This window comes from Hibiscus syriacus, unplaced genomic scaffold (assembly GCF_006381635.1).
Source record: "Hibiscus syriacus cultivar Baekdansim isolate YM2019G1 unplaced genomic scaffold, ASM638163v2 tig00110528_pilon, whole genome shotgun sequence".
NCBI classification, from domain to species: Eukaryota; Viridiplantae; Streptophyta; class Magnoliopsida; order Malvales; family Malvaceae; genus Hibiscus; species Hibiscus syriacus.
Window position 1 is genome coordinate 1,621,100 of NW_024062770.1, and position 20,164 is coordinate 1,641,263.

Here is a 20,164-nt window from a genome sequence, read left to right on the forward strand (position 1 = left end):
GCAGGAAATAAGAACATCAAGAGAATCATTACGAAGACTACTAAAACTTACAAAGATTGGCATGAGAAGTTACATTTTTCCTTATATGCATACCGAACTACTGTGCGAACATCTACTGGGGCAACGCCTTTTTCTTTAGTTTTTGGGATGAAAGCAGTCTTACCAATTGAAGTTAAGATCCCATCACTTCGAATATTGAGAGAGGTAAAATTGGATGAGTCTGAATGGATCCAAGCTCGATTTGATCAGTTGAACCTTATTGATGATAATAGATTGAAATCTATTTTCCATAGACAAATGTATCAGAAACGGATGATGAAGTCTCAAGACAAGAAAGTACAACCAAGAGAATTCCAAGAGGGTGATCTAGTGTTGAAAAAAATCTTGCCTATACATAAAGATTTCCGTGGGAAATGGATGCCTAATTGGGAAGGGTCATATGTTGTAAAAAAGGCCTTTTCCGGAGGAGCGTTGATCATGGCAGAAATGGATGGAAAAGTTCTGAGAAATCCAATAAACTCATATTCTGTCAAGAAATATTAAGCTTGAAGAGAAAAAAATAAAAAAAATGAAAATGAAATGAAAAAATGATGAAAAAAATATATAAAAAGGAGGGTCAAGATGAAAACCCGCAAAGGGCGTCTTGCAACAAAAGGAAGGATTTGAGTTGAAAACTTGAATGGGTTTCTCAAATGCATGTTGATATTAGGCATCTGGCAATTAAACCCTTTTAAGAGCTTGATATTTTGGGAGAAACTTTACATGTACAAGCATTCTGGCAACGTTTGAGATCTTCCAGACATAAGCTTACCTCAGTGCTTTAAATTATATCAAGTTGATTAGTTTAGAAATACTTATGCTAATAATTTGTTGAGTCATTTGATTTTTATCATTCCTATGTTTTCCATGACTTTGGATACATTTTTATATATTTATTATTTATTCCAAGATTATCTTTTTGAAACTCAATTTCTTTTGTTCGAAATTCAATTTATTCTTTCACATAAACATCTGGTAAATGGATTAACATAATCTTGAAACAAACAAAATATTTCTGGCTATTACTTTATGTTAATACTTTTAAGTATATGAAATCCAAAATAAGTCTTATCAACATTTGTTATCACTGTTCAAAATCAAACAAGTTATTTCCATCATAGAGTCATTTGGAAGCAGAATAAGAGGAAATATGTTCTCAATTGATAGATTATGAATATAGCCCCTTTTTCGTGCAGCAGCACAAAAATACTTTGAATCTACAAATTCTGGCTCTACATCGTATAAGTACCATGACATTTGTGTCTAAACACCAATTGGAGGAAGTACCACGTTCTCATAGTAGAAATAAGGAGGCTCAATAGCATCTTCTGGAAGTGTTCTTTGAGTTATCTGATCTGGTTTGATAGAAACCCCAAAACTAATCATTATATTTAGAAGTTGAACTGCATGATCTTCTTTATTAAGAATCTTCTTTTCAAGCTTCCTCTGCTTCTTCCTTTTCCAAAAATCATAGCCCGAGTTTCACCTTTTCTTATAATTGGGGTCATTACATAATGGCTTCCTATCTTCTACCGGAAGAAGTGCGTCAGCAGCCTTAGCCATTTGAGCAGCACATATAAAATCTATCAACTCTGCGATTGATGAATCCATACCACATCTCTCCATGGCTATTGAAACCTCAGCCTCTGAGTACCCCATTTTCGTCAAGTATAACAGTTTATTATCCTCATTAGAATCAGAATTTAGGAGTTCCTCTGTATCAGAATAACTATCAATATCTATGAAATCATCCTGAAAGATTTCTTTATAATCAGATAAGTGGTTATTAGAATCAACTTGTTGTATGAAAAATTCCAGAAGTAGCCTTTACTAAAAACAAGGTTCACTATGTTGGCCTGGAATAAATTACCAAGCGATTTATACCACTCTGTCTGACTAGATCCCTCCAGATCTAGAAAATGGTCACCTCATTCAGAAGAGGCCCAATTCATACAAATCCATGCGGGACATCTTGAAAGCCCATTTCAACCAGAAATAGAATGGTGGGGCATTCTTGGAGGCTCATCTCAGCAAGAAGTAATGTTGAGCACACTTTTAGCATCTGTATAAACAAATGTTGGGGCATTTTAAAGGTTACTTCAGACAGATTCATGTGGGGTAATTTGAAAGCTCAGATTAACAAGAAGCAAATACTGGGGCATCCTGAAAGCCCCTTTCAATCAGAATCAGGAATATTGATGTATTTTGAACGTTCATATCAGCAAATGCTAGGGCATGTTGAAGGCCTACATCATCATGTGTTAAAGATCATTGACTTCAGCAAATATTTCCAATGAGATAGAAAGGTATGAAAAATGAAAATGGAGAAGCAATGGCAGTGGAGCTGACTATACATAATTGTTTCGTTCATCAGGCAGTTGCATTAAGGTCATGTTGTTGGATAAATATTTATTTAGCAAGTATGGTTTCAAATACCCAATCTTCTTAACCATGTGTCATATAAAAACATGATCTTTGTTAAGATACATCACGGTTGCATGAATAAAGATGGTCCCCATGTAGACCATCCGATCCAGGGTTCAGTTCATCAAAATATCAAGTTTGAATTTTGTATTATGTGTGTCAGTGATGATTGGAAATATTTCTTTGAGATTTCAAGCAATTAGTTTCAATCATACTGTTGGGGCTACGAAGCTGTTTTTCATAACAGTTTTCGATTACTTTATAATATCGAAGAAAGAAGCTCAGCTTATGTTATTCTTATTCCCATTGTTACTGGGGTTATCATTGTCAGCCAAGCTGAACTGAGTTTTCATCTATTTGGTTTATCATGTGCGTTTCATCTATAGCAGTAAAAATTCCATGGACCTATTTCTGTATGTGGCTCCTATAGTTGATGTGTTTTTACTTCCTACAATGCTCATTATGGAAGAAAACGTGATCGAAGTCACAGCTAGATGGATGTATTGTCAAATGTTTTACGAACATCAAAACAGAAGCCGCAAGAAGTGATGAATGTGTTGTCAAATGTTTTATGAACATCAAAATAGAAGCCACAGGAAATGATGAATGTGTTGTCAAATGTTTTACGAACATCAAAACAGAAGCCACATGAAATGATGAATGTGTTGTCAAGTGTTTTACGAACCAATAATTATGGTGTTGAACCAATGTTACAATCATGTAGCATTTCCATTTATAGATCCAAGATGAAGATTTCTTTCCACAGAAGGGAAGCATAAATTTTAACAACAAGAAACTAGTGAAACCAAATAATGTTGAACGACAAGTTATTGTTAAGCATCTTGACTTGACATGGTCCAAGCTGCCTTGTTCAAGATCCAATTAGATGTGGAGACATAGAAGGAATAAAGATAAATTTTCCTTATGATGTGTTTCAAGAGTCAAATCAGAACAGACTCTACTCTCCTAATTAATCCCTGCTGAGTCAGGCATATCTACATTTACATTCTTCAAAGATGATAGATTCTCTCTTCAAAGATGATAGATTCTCATTTAAAGATGAAAGATTTATTGGATTCTTTCACAAGTTCAGATGAAGAAAGTCGATTTTATCAAAGACAAAATGGGGCATCAAGGTCATAGTTCTGATTACGACAAGAGTTCCAGCTTGAAATCACATTTTGACCAAGTGAATGAAGTCCAAGTTTGCCACTTTGAAGTAAAAAAATACACTCAACATTCATGCATCATATTTAGGCATTTGAAAAAATATGGGCATTTTCATTCATTCCATGATAAATATTTGACAGGAATTTCAAAGATTTTAGAAAAGATTCGAATCCATACACTCAATGGATCAACATTTCAAGAAGAGTTCATAATGAGAAGAACTCATCTGAAGAATGAAGAAGAAATTCATAATGAGAAGAATTTGTTCAACCTTTCGCTCGAATTCATCATTCGATGCATCAACTTTTCCAGAGAAAGTTCATAATGAGAAGAACTTATCTGAAGAGGAAGAAGAAGTTCATAATGAGAAGAGCTTGTTCAATCTTTATTTGATTCTATCACAGAAGAAGATAGATCAACATCAACATTTCCATAAGTGTTCATAATGAGAAGCACTCATCTGAAGAATGAAAAGAAATTCATAATGAGAAGAATTTGTTCAAACCTTTTGTTTGAATTCATCACTCGATGGATCAATTTTTCCATAGAAAGTTCATAATGAGAAGAACTTATCTGAAGAGGAAGAAGAAGTTCATAATGAGAAGAACTTGTTCAACCTTTGTTTGATTATATCACAGAAAGAGATAGATCAACATCAACATTTCCAGAAGTGTTCATAATGAGAAGAACTCATCTGAAGAAGGAAGAAGAAGTTCATAATGAGAAGAACTTGTTCAACCTTGCCTTAATTCATCACATATGAAGCCAAATTAACAACCCCTTTTTTGAAGATTAGCATTTCCAGAAGGAGTTCATAATAAGAAGAACTCATCTGAAGAAGGAGAAGAGATCCATAATGAGAATAATTTGTTCAACTTTTTGCTAAATTACATCACAGAAAAAGATAGATTGTCATCCCCAATGGAAAAGTTCATAATGAGAAGAACTAATCCTAGAGAAGAACTTGTTCAACATGGCCATCATAATCAAGTGCAGTCAAATGGATAAAAAAAACTTATTATTTTTTATCTTTGTCCTATTCTTGTTAACACAAGAATGAGCAAAGAGGGGCAGCTGAAGATACTAATTTTTTCATCCATTTATTTTTATTTTTATTATATATTATTTTTATTAATATTATTATCATTAATATATATTATTATTATTATTAAATAAATAATACATGCCCAATAACAAGAACCCAGACCCGGTTTACAAGCCCGATTAGCTAGCCCAATAGCAACCCTAAAATACAACTAGGGTTTACATCCCATACACCCAGCTGCCGCTTCTATCAACCGTTGGATCTGATAGATCCAACTGTCCACAGGATACCAGCATAAAGCCCTAGGGTTTCATAACCCTAGGTTATCATTCAGCCACCGCTGCTTCCAGAACGGCCACATCGTCGCTTCTCTTGCTGCCACCACCCCGCCGCCTTAGGAAGCTATTGCCACCACTTCACCAAAACACTCCAGAAGATCCAGCTGCCCCTCCACGTTACAACTCTATGGTGAGTCACCACCATAGTCTGGTGACTCATCAAAGTGCCCCTTTTTGGACTGGTCTGAGGCCATTACCATGGTGGCTATAAAGCTACCGAACCTACAAAAGAGAAAAAAAAGGGATTGATAGAGGAACCCAAGAGTAAGCAAACAACCAACAGAGCAGAACTAAACAACAACCAATGGCAAAACAGAACATCAAAAAGAAAAATAAAGGAAATATATCAAGAAACTTACAAGCGATCATCGGAGAGCCTCCCCACGCCATCGGAAATCGTTGGATTTTGAAGGTAAAACTATAGATCTAGGCTATTTGAGAGACTTTTAGAACTAAGGAAGGTCAGATTTGGAATCTGGAATCCCTCCGATGTATAGAGAAGATAGAGAGAAAGTTCATTCTCTCGTTTAGAGAGAGAAGGAAAAGAGGAAAAATGAGAAACCATGGCTTTTAGGGCCGATTTTTATGGTATAAATACCCTAATCAAAATGGCGTCGTTTTGATGAGGGTGTATGTGTCATTTCAGAAAGAGTAAACCCTTTCTACGATACCTGCAGTTTTGTAACTTTACGAGTTGGTCACTTAAATTGAGTTATAATCATTTTAATTTAGTATCTTAATTTTATTTTATTATAATTCACTCATTACCTTGTTATATAATATTTAGGATAAATAATGTATTTAGCCCTTATAATTTTTATAATTATTATAATCATTATTTAATAATTAAAGGTTAATTACACTATTAGTAATTATATTTTTATAATACTTCGAATAAGGGCCATTGATTTATATATTTTATATTTTAATCCCTCAACAATTTGATATTTTTCATTTAATATATTTTACATTTTAATATTATTGCTTTTAATTTCTTTTATTTTGATTATTATTATTATTATTTTATTATTATTTTTTATATATTTTTAAATTATTATTTTATTATTATCTTAAGTCGTATAAATCTATTTATTTATTCTATTTGTTTTGTATTAAAATCCTAGTTATAAATTTAATTTTATAAATTACTTTTAAGAAAAATAATCATATTTTAATATATATTTATTTTTCAAAATTAAGAAAGGGTAGTCTTAAAGCAACTGAATGTCCATTTTCTGATATTTTTAAATAAATAAATATTTTATTTATATATAAAAAAATATATTAATCTAGTTTTAATAAATGTTTTATTAATATTTATTAATATTTTAATATTAAGAGAATAGTTATCTTAAAGCACCTAGAAGTCCTTTTCTGATATTTCTAAATAAATAAATATCTTATTTATATATATAAAAATTAATAGATTTTCTTAAAATTATAATAATAAATTTGAAATAACAAGATTATAAATTAAATATATTTGAATATTTAAATTTATAATAATAGAGACAATTTATAATTAATGAGTACCAATTTTGGGCGTTATAGGGGTGCTAATCCTTCCCTAAACGTAATCGACCACGAATCTTTTTTTTAAAAAATTTTGGTTATACGCAGATCAGTTCAGTTTATCTTTTAAATTATGTTTTCTTAAAAACTATTTTAAAAGATTATTTTTAGGTTTTTGACCTACCTAACCCAAAAAGGTTAATGGTGACTTCCAAAATATTTATTAACTCAAAATTATTTATTTATTCATTTTTATTTTTCCCGCCAAGTAAAATTTCGTGCCCGGGCGAAAACCAGTTACGACATCTATTGAAAGGAACAATGAGATGAAAAGAAGATGCGAAGATAGAAAGGCAAGATTGAAAGGAGAAGAAATCCCTTGGGAACGTATGTCTTTCCCTAAGTTGAAGACCACATTCAAATCAGGAGGAATGGTTAATATAAAACCACATTCAAAGCATGATTAAAGAAGCTATGGGAGGATTATTTATCACCATGATCACGAATGACCACAAGACTGGCAAGTACTTGGCTGGAATTCGCCCATATCTTCCTGGTGAAACACTCAACAATTGGACAGCTGAAGATCTCCCTGTAGTTTTTAGTATTAACACAAAGTAATACTCAGAACTAATCTTTATGTTTTAGCCCATGAATATAAAAAGTTTTTGTTATCTTGTAAGGGCAGTTGTTAAATTCACTTAATATCAAATATAAGAAGTTTTCTTAAAATTCTCAAATGACAATCATTCTTTACATTTTTTACATTTTTTACATTATTATTTCTCATTCTTTATATTTATTTCATAAATTTACTATATCCTTTCGGAATTATGTCCGACTTAAATTTGTAGGTGTCACAATGTTAATAGCCTGATTATTCCTAAATTTAATCATGAAATAAATTTAGAGCAGTCCATATGTTTGGAGGAAGTCAATGAGTGTGAGGATGAAGTAGAATGTGATGTTCCTACTGAATTGTTAAGATTAGTAGAAAAAGAAGACAAACAAATTTTACCTCACAAAGAAGAAATTGAGACTGTAAATCTGGGAACTGATGAAGAAATGAAAGAACTGAAAATTGGTACTACTTTGTCAACCCAGATAAACGAGAATTGATAGATCTCCTACAAGAGTTCAAAGATATCTTCGACTGGTCTTATCAAGATATGCCTGGTTTGAGTACAGATATAGTGGTCCATAAACTTCCGATAAGTCCAGAGTACAAACCTGTTTAACAAAAACTCAGACGAATGAGGCCAGAAATGTTGTTGCAAATTAAAGAAGAAGTGATGAAGCATATCAATGCAGGTTTCCTACATGCAGCCAAATATTCCGAATTGGTAGCCAACATTGTCCAGTACCAAATAAGAATGGGAAAGTTTGAATGTGTGTGGATTACAGAGATCTTAACAAAGCTATTCTGAAAGATAGCTTTCCGTTACCTCAAATAGACACGTTGGTGGACAATACTGCAGGACATTCATGTTTTTCATTTATGGATGGCTTTTCAGTGTATAATCAGATAAAAATGAACCCTGAGGACATGGAAAAAACAACATTTGTAACCATGTGGGGCACATTCTTTATAAAGTAATGTTATTTGGATTGAAAAATGCAGGGGCAACGTATCAAAGAGCAATGGTAACTTTGTTTCATGACATGATGCATAAAGAGATTGAAGTATACGTGGATGACATGATTGCCAAATCCTGAACCGAAGAAGAACATATTCAAAATTTGAGAAAGCTTTTCCAAAGATTGAGAAAATATCAATTAAAGCTCAACCCTGCTAAATGCACTTTTGGGGTGACATCATGGAAGCTTTTGGGATTTGTAGTCAGCCAAAAAGGAATCGAGATTTATCCAGATAAAGTAAAAGCAATTCAAGATCTTCTGCCATCCAATACAAAAAAAGATGTTCGAGGCTTTTTGGGAAGATTAAATTATATATCTCGATTCATTTCTCAATTAACTGACAAATGTGATCCAGTGTTCAAGTTACTTCGAAAGAACAATCCTGAAGTCTGGAACGATGAATGTCAAGAAACTTTGGATATTATTAAGAAATATTTATCCAATGCCCCCATTTTAGTATCACCAATGCCTGATTGACCGTTAATTCTCTATTTAACAGTCTTTGAAAATTTGATGGGATGTGTACTGGGACAGCATGATGGATCTGGAAGAAAAAAGAAAGCCATTTATTATCTTAGTAAGAAATTTACTGATTGTGAAATTCGATACCCACCAATACAAAAATTATGTTGTGCCTTGGTATGGGCTACTCGAAGGCTCAGACAATATATGTTATATCATACCACTTGGTTGATATCTAGACTTGACCCTTTAAAGTTCTTAATGGAATCACCAGCTTTGACAGGCAAAATGGCTAGATGGTAGATGTTATTATCCGAGTTTGATATTGTATATGTCAACGAAAAAGAAGTAAAAAGAAGTGTCATAGCTGATTTTCTGGCCAGTTGTGTATCGGATGATTATCAGTCTCTGAGCTTTAATTTTCCAGATGAAGATTTGTTATGCATATCCATGAATGAAGAAGTCAAAACAAATGATGAATCCTGGAAGCTTTATTTTGATGGAGCATCCAACGCCTTGGGAAGAGGAAATGGAGCAGTGTTAATTTCTCCAAAAAAATATATATTATCCTTTCACAAGCAGACTGTAGTTCTTTTGGACCAATAACATGGCGGAATATGAAGCTTGTACCATGGGATTGAAGGCATCCATAGAAAGGAAAATTAAATTTCTCAAGATACACGGAGATTAATCGTTAGTGGTGTATCAATTACGAAGAGAATGAGAAACAAAAGATCCCAAATTGATGGAATACCGAAATTTTACCCTCGAAATAGTGAAAGAATTTGAGAAAGTCACCTTTAATTATCTCCCTCGAGAGGAAAATCAGATGGAAGATGCTTTGGCTACATTAGCTGCTATGTTTCAAGCAACTAAGAAAGTTAATATGATGCCGATCAAAATACAAGTATATGAAACCCCTGCACATTGCTACAGTGTAGAAGAAGAGGAAGATGGCAAGTCATGGTATTATGATATCTTGCAATATATCAAATATCAAAGTTATCCACAAAATGCATCTGAGATTAATAAAAGAACATTGAGAACAATGGTTGCTGGATACTTTCTTGAAGGTGAGACTTTGTATAGAAGAAGTAATGATCAAATGCTATTGAGATGTGTAAATACAAGCAAAGCCAGAAGCATCATTGAAGAAGTACACAGTGGGATATGTGGTACACATGCAAACGGTCTTTCCATGGCTAGAAAAATAATGAGATATGGGTATTACTGGGCTACCATGCATACATATTGCATTGATTATGCAAGGAGATGTCATAAATGCCAGGTATATGCAAATAAGATTCATGTACCTCCATCACCTTTACATGTAATGACAACACCTTGGCCATTCTCTGTGTGGGGAATAGACGTCATTGGGGCAATCACACCAAAAGCATCAAATGGACATTGTTTCATCCTAGTGGCAATTGACTATTTCTCCAAGTGGGTTGAAGCTGCTTCGTATGCCAATATTAAGAGGTATACAGTTTGCAAATTTATAAAGAAAGAAATAATCTGTCGGTATGGGCTACCAAAGAGAATCATTACAGATAATGCTCTGAACTTGAACAACAAAATGATGACTGAAATTTGTGCACAGTTCAAGATGAAGCATGCAAACTCAGTGGCATATCGCCCAAAGATGAATGAGGCAGTTGAAGCAGCAAATAAGAACATCAAGAGAATCATTACGAAGACTACTGAAACTTACAAAGATTGGCATGAGAAGTTACCTTTTACATTATATGCATACCGAACTACTGTACGAACATCTACTGGGGCAACGCCTTTTTCTTTAGTCTATGGTATGGAAGCATTCTAACCAATTGAAGTTGAGATCCCATCACTTCGAATCTTAAGAGAGGTAAAATTGGATGAGTCTGAATGGATCCAAGCTCGATTTGATCAGTTGAACCTTATTGATGAGAATAGATTGAAAGCTATTTTCCATGGACAGATGTATCAGAAACGGATGATGAAGTCTCATGACAAGAAAGTATATCCAAGAGAATTCCAAGAGGGTGATCTAGTGTTGAAAAAGATCTTGCCTATACATAAAGATTTCCGTGGGAAATGCATGCCTAATTGGGAAGGGTCATATGTTGTAAAAAAGGCCTTTTCTAGAGGAGCGTTGATCTTTGCAGAAATGGATGGAAAAGTTCTGAGAAATCTAATAAACTCATATTCTATCAAGAAATATTATTCTTCAAGAGTAAAAAAATGAAAAAATGAAAAAAATGATGAAACAATATATAAAAAATGAGGGTCAAGATGAAAACCCGCAAAGGGCGTCTTGGAACCAAATGGAGGTTTTGAGTTGAAAACCTGAAAGGGCTGCTCAAATGCATGTTGATATTAGGCATCTGGAAATTAAACCCTCTTAAGATCTTGATATTTTGGGAGAAACTTTACATCTACAAGCATTCTGGCAACGTTTGAGATATTCCAGACATAAGTTTACCTCAGTGCTCTAAATTATATCAAGTTGATTAGTTTAGAAATACTTATTCTAATAATTTGTTGAGTCATTTGAATTTTTATCATTCCTATGTTTGCCATGATTTTGAATACATTTTTATATATTTAATATTTATTCCAAGATTATCTTTTTGAAACTCAATTTCTTTTGTTCGAAATTCAATTTATTTTTTCACATAAACATCCTGTAAATGGATTAACATAATCTTAAAACAAACAAAATATTTCTGGCTATTACTTTATGTTAATACTTTTAAGTGCATGGAATCTAAAGTAAGTCTTATCGACATTTGCAATCACTGTTGAAAAGCAAACAAGTTATGTCCATCATAGAGTCATTTGGAAGCGGAACATGAGGAAATTTGTTCTCAATTGGCAGATTATGAATATAGCCCCTTTTCCGTACAGTAGTACAAAAATACTTCAAATCTACAAGATTTGGCTCTACATCGTATAAGTACCGAAACATTTTGGTCCAAACACCAACTGGAGCAAGTTCCACTTTCTCATAGTAGAAATAAGGAGGCCCAATAGCATCTTCTAGAATTGTTCTTTGAGTTATCTAATCTGGTTTAGTAAAAACCCCAAAACCAATCATTGGATTTGGAAGATGAACTACATGATTGTCTTCATTAAGAAGCTTCTTTTTAAGCTTCCTCTTCTTCTTCCTTTTCCAAAAATATAGCCTGAGTTTTGCCTTTTTTTGTAATTGGGGTTATTACATAATGGTTTCCTATCTTTTACCAGAAGAAGTGCGTCAGCAGTCTTAGCCATTTGAGCAGCACATATAAAATCTGTCAACTCTACAATTGATGAATCCATACAACATCTCTCCATGGCTATTGAAGCCTTATCCTCTGAGTACCCCATTTTCGTCAAGTATAACAGTTTATTCTCCTCATTAGAATCAGAATTTAGGAGTTCCTTGGTATGAGAAGAACTATCAATATCTGTGAAATCATCCTGAAAGATCGCTTCATAATCATATTAGTAGTTATCAGAATCAACATGTTGCATGAATGCAGACTTTTCAAGAGCCTATACCATTGAGTTTTGTTCTTAAGTGGTTTTGTTACATCATACAAAATCTTTGAACATTATGTGAAGAATTTCATTTATCAGAAACCTGTGCAGAATCCACAAAAAAGGATGAATGTGTTGTCAAATGTTTTACAAACATCTGAGTAGAAACCACATGAGATGATGAATATGTTATCAAATGTTTTACGAACCAGTTATTATGGTGCTGAACCAAATGTTGCAATCATATGGTATTTCCGTTTATGGATCCAAGATGAAGTCTGTCTTCTTCGACCTCAAGATTAGAAATGAGATATGATGAAGATTTCTTTCAACAGAAGGGAAGCAGAAATTTTAACAACAAAAAAACTAGTGGAGCCAACTAAGGTCGAACGACAGGTTGTTAAGCATCTCGACATGATATGGTCCAAGTTGACTTGTTAGAGATCTGATTAGAAGTGGAGACATGAAAGGAATTAAGATAAATCCTCCTTATGATGTGTTTCAAGAGTTCAATCAAAATAGACATTGCTTTCTTAATTAATCCCTACTAAGTCAGGCATATCTACATCTACACTCTTCAAAAATGATAGATTCTCTCTTCAAAGATGATATATTCTCTTTTAAATATGAAAGATTTATTGGATTCTTTCACAAGTTCAGATGAAGAAAGCCGATTTTATCAAAATGACATTTTGACCAAGTGAATGAAGACCAAGTTTGCCACTTTGAACTAAAAAAATACAGTCAACATTCATGCATCATATTTAGGCATTTGTAAAAATAGGAGCATTTTCATTCATTCCATGTTAAATATTTGATAGGAATTTCAAAGATTTTAGCAAAGATTTGAATCCATTACTCAATGGACTAACATTACCAGGAAGAGTTCATAATGAGAATAACTCATCTGAAGAAGGAAGAAGAAGTTCATAATTAGAAGAACTTGTTTAACCTTTTGCTTGAATTCATCGTTCGATGGATTAACTTTTCCAGAGGAAGTTCATAATGAGAAGAAATCATCTGAAGAATGGAGAAGAAGTTCATAATGAGAAGAACTTGTTCAATCTTTTGCTCAAATTCATCACTTGATGGATCAACATTGCCAGGTGGAGTTCATAATAAGAAGAACTCATCTGAAGAAGGAAGAAGAAATTCATATTGAGAAGCATTTGTTCAACCTTTTGCTTGAATTCATCACTCGATGGATCAAATTTTCCAGAGGAAGTTCATAATGAGAAGAACTCATATGAAGAGGAAGAAGAAGTTCATAATGAGAATAACGTGTTCAACCTTTGTTTGATTCTATCACAGAAAGAGACAGATCAGCATCAACTTTTCCAGAGGAAGTTCATAATGAGAAGAACTCATCTGAAGAGGAAGAAGAAGTTCATAATGAGAATAACTTGTTCAACCTTCGTTTGATTCTATCACAAAAGGAGATAGATTAGCATCAACATTTCCAGAAGTGTTCATAATGAGAAGAACTTGTTCAACCTTAATTTGATTCATCACATATTGAAATTGAATCAACAATACTTCCTTTTAAAGATCAACATTTCTAGAAGGAGTTCATAATGAGAAGAACTCATCTGAAAAAGAAGAATATGTTCATAATAAGAGCTTGTTCAACCTTCTTGTTGAGTTAATCGATTGACATAATCGGTCAAGAGGGGGGTGAATTGGCAATTAAAATTTTGTGGAAGCTTTTGCAGAAAATTGAAAGTAATTGCACAGTGATTTAGAGTGGTTCGACTTTATCAACCAAAGTCTACGTCCACTACCTTAGCTATCCACACTAAGGATTTTATAACAAATTCACTAATTTTTTCTTTCTTTTGAGGCCAAAGAGATAACCTTACAACTCCCTCAAGAATATACCCCAATTCTTGAGAACACTCTTTTCTCAAAGAGAAGATTACAAATTTGAAAACTCACAAGAAAAACCTCACAAGGCAAATATGTTTGTACAATTCTAGAACAAAGAAAGAACACTCAAGAATAAATACAATTGTGCACAATAAGTGTTCTTGAAAACAAAATGAATATTGAATGAAAAATAGGCTTGAAATGCTCAAACTTGAGGTTTGATGCTTTCTCTTTGATTCTCTCTTGATTCTAGTTGCTTGATATTTCTTGTTATTGATCAATGGCTTCTAAGCTTGCTTAAATACACCTTGAATCAGTTCTGAACGTTGGGGATCATTAATTAACTTATTGGAGCCAATTAAGTTTGAAAACAATTAATACAACTGCTTGGAGCGTGGGGGGAATCGGTACCCCTCATGGGGAATCGGTTCCCTAAGTGTAAAACTCAAATATTTCGACCGTTGAACAAGGGGGAATCGGTACCCATGGGGGGTAATCGGTTCCCTCCGAGCATACTGGAATTCTCGGAGCCAAATCCTTCAGGGGGAATTGGTTCCCTCTGGACAAACTGTAATTTTTGGCTTTGAAACGGTTCGAAATACTTTGTAAAATTGTTTTAAAATTATTTTAATATTAAAACTTAATTTTACACTTTAGTAAGGATTTAAAATAAACTTTGAAATACTTTGAGTAATATTTTGATATTCGATTAATATATCGAATATGCTTAGAAAAATCTTTTTCAAAATTAAAATTCTTTTAATTTAATTTGTTATATCGAAACATCAAAATGTTTTCAACAATCTCCCCCTTTTTGATATAACAAAATATTTTAAGATTTTCTAATTTCAAAGTGAATTTTGATTTTGAAAAATACTACTCCTTCACAAAAACGCGTTTAACATTAATTTTCTTTCCTTTTTTGTTAAATAAAAAAGACTCGTAAAGGATTTTAAAAAAAGTTTTAAAATCATTTAGCCAATATATATAAACATAAGCTGCTAAGAACACAATCAAAAGAGATGTTAGTCATTAGTTTCATAATCAATATTCATAAACATGTAATGAATAATTGGTCATATATGTCTAAAGATACAAAATAAACACGAAATCCAAATCAAATGTATTAAACATAAGTTCGAACAAACAAAAATAAACAATCCAAAAGCATTCAAAATGTTTTAACAATAATGCAAATATTCAAGTTCAATCCAAACAAGCAAAGCAAAGATCAAAGTTCAAGCATCTGTAGGAGGATCGGGAGGTGGAAAATGAGCCCGCATAGCTGCCATTTCATGAGTGAGTTAATTAGTACGAGCGTTGGTTGCTTCATTGTTTGCACGCATCTCCCAGAGAATTTCCAATTGTTGAGCTTCCATAGTCGAGAAGTGAGATTCTATGGAAGTGAAGCGAGAATCCAAGGATGCATAACGGAAATCAAATATTTCCATAAATGATTGAAAATATGGAGGCACATGATCTTCTTGTTGAGCTTGTTCCTCGTGTTGTTCTGGCTCATCGTCGGCTTGGTCAATATCTTGCATTAATTGTTCAAGCCCGGGATCGTCGTCAGCTTCTGGTGGAGCTTGAGAAGAGCTAGCTCTCGGAGTATTTTCAGAAGATCGAACCCATTCACTGGTGTCCTTATTCTTTATTCATCCCGCTCTCGTTAAGGAAAGAAGATTGATTTGTTTCTTGAGAGGAAAGACGGCATCTAGACCTACTCTAAGCCCGGCTTTAGAAAATAGATTACTCAGAATGCAACCGTAAACTAGAGATGAACAGAATTTCTTATTAGGAACAAGATTTATGGTTTCAACAATTTCAGAAAAAATAATCTGAGGTAGGTTTATTTTAATATTGTTTTGGAAATAATGTAACCACCAGAGATCTAAGGCACGAAGAGTAGAGTAACGACCTCCGGATGGTCGAAACCACCAACAAATCATTAGATGAAGAAAACGATCATGAAGATCTAAGACACTCGCACTATCCCTTCTTTTATAACGAGAACCTAAAAAATGTTTTTCATTTGATATACCATCATTATCTAATCCTAATTCATTAGCTATGTAAGCCGATTCAAGATGGATGAATTGTCCTAAGAGATAGGAACGAACTGTTATGGTTTTGGTTTGATCTTGGTTTTTAATACAAACGGCATTAGAATAGAATATGCGAACAAGTTGATGGTAAACTATAGGTTCAAGGTCACAAAGTTTATCAAATTTCCACTCTTGTAAAAGAGGAAGATATCTAAAATCGATATCTATCATAGCTTGACGAGAAGGGATACGTTTTTCTCTAATTTTGTAAGAGTCAAAATATTGATAATACCAGAAACGATGATTTCTAGGACCAGGATGATTGAAGCACGAGTTTTGGATAGTCATATTAGGATCAACGGTATTAGGAATAGGAATTTCAGGAATAGGAGGAGGATTTGGAGGTGGATTTGGTTGTTGGTTTGAACGACTAGATAAAGACCTAGCACGTTTAGGATTTGACATGGTTTAGGAAATCAAAATAGAATCGATAACCTGCAATTTAGAAAATACATGTATGCAATTCAATCAATCCCAAAACTCAATTGAGTTCTCAATATTTCAAGGTTCTCTTAAACGAATCCGAATGGGCAAAGTTTTTGGAAAACTTATTGAAAAATGAGGTTTTGAAAATCAATATATGTATAGTTTTCATAACAGCAACAAAATTCAATCAAAACACAATAATTTGAAAAACAATTTTTTTTATTTCGAAAATTTCAAAGAATTTTGGAAAATTCTTGTGTTTTTGATGAAATTAGTTGTAAAATCTAGTTTCTAATCACTAAACAATCAATGCCCGATCACTATTTCTATCTAGAACTAATTGAAACTAGTTTTATGTTCAAAATCAATGAAATAGAGAGTTTAGAAAAATTTACCTTGAAAGATGAGATTGGGTGGATTTTGATGTTGTTTGCACGATTCTAATGATGCTAGCAGGTTTAGGATTTGAAAATGATGAAATTCCAACTAAAAATATATGTTATGAAGCAAAGAGGAGATAGGGAGAGAGAGAGAGGAAGAGAACAGTGTGAATGGAGAAGATATTGAGGGTTTGAGGAAAAATTAGGGTGTTCTGTCCGTAAAAACCAGAACCCCAGGGGGTATCAATTCCCCTAGGGGGAATCAGTTCCCCTTCAAAGGGGGAATCGGTTCCCCTTCAAGGGGGTATTGATTCCCTCTTCCCTATAATTCAAAATTCTATATTTTAAACAATCAAAATGCTAAATTAATCTTCTCTAGTGGTATTGGAAACTCCTTTATAAAAAATTAATTATGTTCAATCAATCAAATTAATCATTAAACTACATTTGAACATAAAGTTAATTTTTCATCAAGAATCATAAACTCCCCCTAACTAATAGCAATGAATGTAATCAGAAATTACTATTATAAGCATTTTTCATTTAGTCTTAAAAGTGCTAAAATTATTTTAAACATTTACTGAAGATAGGTCATTTAAACCTAATTATCTCCTTAGTGTCCAAAAATGTTCCTTGTCCAAAGGTTTTGTAAAGATATCCGCTAATTGATGCAAAGTATCAACAAATTGTAGAACTACATCTTCTTTAGTGACATGGTCTCTAATGAAGTGATGTATTATTTCAATGTGCTTAGTTCTAGAGTGTTTGATGGGATTTTTAGTGAGACAAATAGCACTAGTATTGTCACACTTGATAGGAATGGTACCTACTTCAATTCTATAATCAAAAAGTTATTGTTTCATCCATAAAACTTGTGCACAACAACTACCGGTTAAAATGTATTCGGCTTCAGTGGTAGATAATGCAACATAATTTTGTTTCTTTGAAAACCAAGAAATCAGCATATTTCCAAGGAATTGGCAAGTATCGGAGGTGCTTTTCCTATCTAATTTGCATCCTCCATAATCCGTATCAGAAAAGGCATGCAAGCTAAAGCTAGAGTCTCTAGGATACCAGAGTCCTAAACTAGGAGTGTCCTTAAGGTATCTAAAGATTCTCTTAACAGCTAGTAAATGTGATTCCTTAGGACATGATTGAAATCTAGCACATAAGAAAACACTAAACATAATGTCTGGTCAACTTGCAGTTAGATAGAGCAAATAACCAATCATTGACCTATATAATTTAACATCCACACATTTACCTCCTTCATCCAAGTTAAGCTTTGTAGAAGAGCTCATTGGAGTGTTATGAGGTTTCCCATTTTCCACTCCAAATTTCTTGAGCATATCTTTGACGTACTTAGCTTGATTGATGAAGATGCCATCTTTTCTTTGCTTGATTTGGAGTCCCAAGAAAAATGAGAGCTCCCCCAACATGCTCATTTCAAATTCGCTTTGCATTAGCTCAGAAAATTCTTGGCAAAGAACATTATTAGTAGAACCAAATATTATATCATCAACATAAATTTGAACTACTAATAAATCTTTACCTTTATGCTTTAAAAACAATGTAGTGTCAACCTTCCCTTTTGAAAAACCTTTTTCAATTAAAAAGTTTGACAATCTTTCATACCAAGCTCTAAGAGCTTGTTTTAAACCATAAAATGCTTTTGTCAATTTAAGAACATGATCCGAAAATTTTGAATCTTCAAAACCTGGAGGTTGTTCCACATACACTTCTTCTTTTATAAAACCATTTAAAAATGCACTTTTAACATCCATTTGATATAATTTAAATTCATGAAAACATGCAAATGCTAATAACATTCTAATTGCTTCCATCCTAGCTATGGGAGCGTATTTTTCATCATAGTCTATGCCCTCTTCTTGAGTATACCCTTGAGCAACAAGTCTAGCCTTGTTTCTCACTATATTACCACTCTCATCAAGCTTATTCCTAAATACCCATCTAGTACCTACAGTAGATTTATTACTAGGCCTTTCAACTAATGTCCATACTTTACTTCTCTCAAATTGATTTAACTCTTCTTGAATAGACATAATCCAATGTTCATCATTTAATACTTATATATAATATTCTTAGGCTCTATGCATGAAATAAATGCAACATAATTACAAATATTTTCTAAGAGAAGATCGAGTTGTTACCCCTTTGGATGGATCACCTATAATCTCACCATCCTTGACATAGTTGTACTCTCTTGGATAAGATACTTCCCTTTCTTCAATGGTTGGATTCTCAAGAGGATCATGAGTTTCCTCATCTTTCGTTTCTTCCTTTGATGATGATTCTCCAACGTCATGTCTAACGTCATTTGTATTTATAATACCTACACAATCATTCAAACAAGAATCCTTCCTCGGAAGGAGATTATCATCGAAAACAACATGTATATACTCTTCTACAACCAAAGTTCTTTTATTAAATACTCGATAAGATTTAGAATTTAAGGAATAACCCAGAAAAATTCCTTCATCACTTTTAGCATCAAATTTGACAAGGTTTTCTTTACCGTTGTTTAAAACAAAACATTTACATCCAAAAGGATTAAAATAGCTAATGTTAGGCTTTTTATTTTTGAAAATTTCATATGGAGTTTTCTTTAAAATTGGCCTAATCATTACTCGATTTACAACATAACAAGCGGTATTTGTGGCTTCCGCCCAAAAATATTTTGGCAAATTATTTTCACAAAGCATGATTCTAGCCATTTCTTCTAAAGTTTGATTTTTCCTCTCAACAACTCCATTTTGTTGAGGGGTTATAGGTGCTGAAAAATTATGGCTAATACCATTAGAATTACAAAACTCATTAAATCCAAGATTTTCAAATTCAGTGCCATGATCACTTCTAACACTAGTGATAGAGTAACCTTTTTCGTTTTGGATTACTTATGAAAATGTGATGAAATTTTCTAATGCTTCATCTTTAGTACTTAAGAATATAACCCAAGTATATCTAGAATAGTCATTTACCAAGACAAATGCATATTGTTTTCCACCCAAGCTAGTAGTCCTAGTTGGCCCAAAAAGATCTATATGGATCAATTGTAATACTCTACTAGTTGACACATCATTAATGGATTTAAAAGAAACTCGCTTTTGTTTTCCTTTAGCACAAACATCACAGATTTTATCATTATCAAATTTTAGTTTAGGTAGCCCTCGAACCAATTCTCCTTGAACTAACCGTTGCAAAACACTCATGCTAGCATGTCCTAGTCTCCTATGC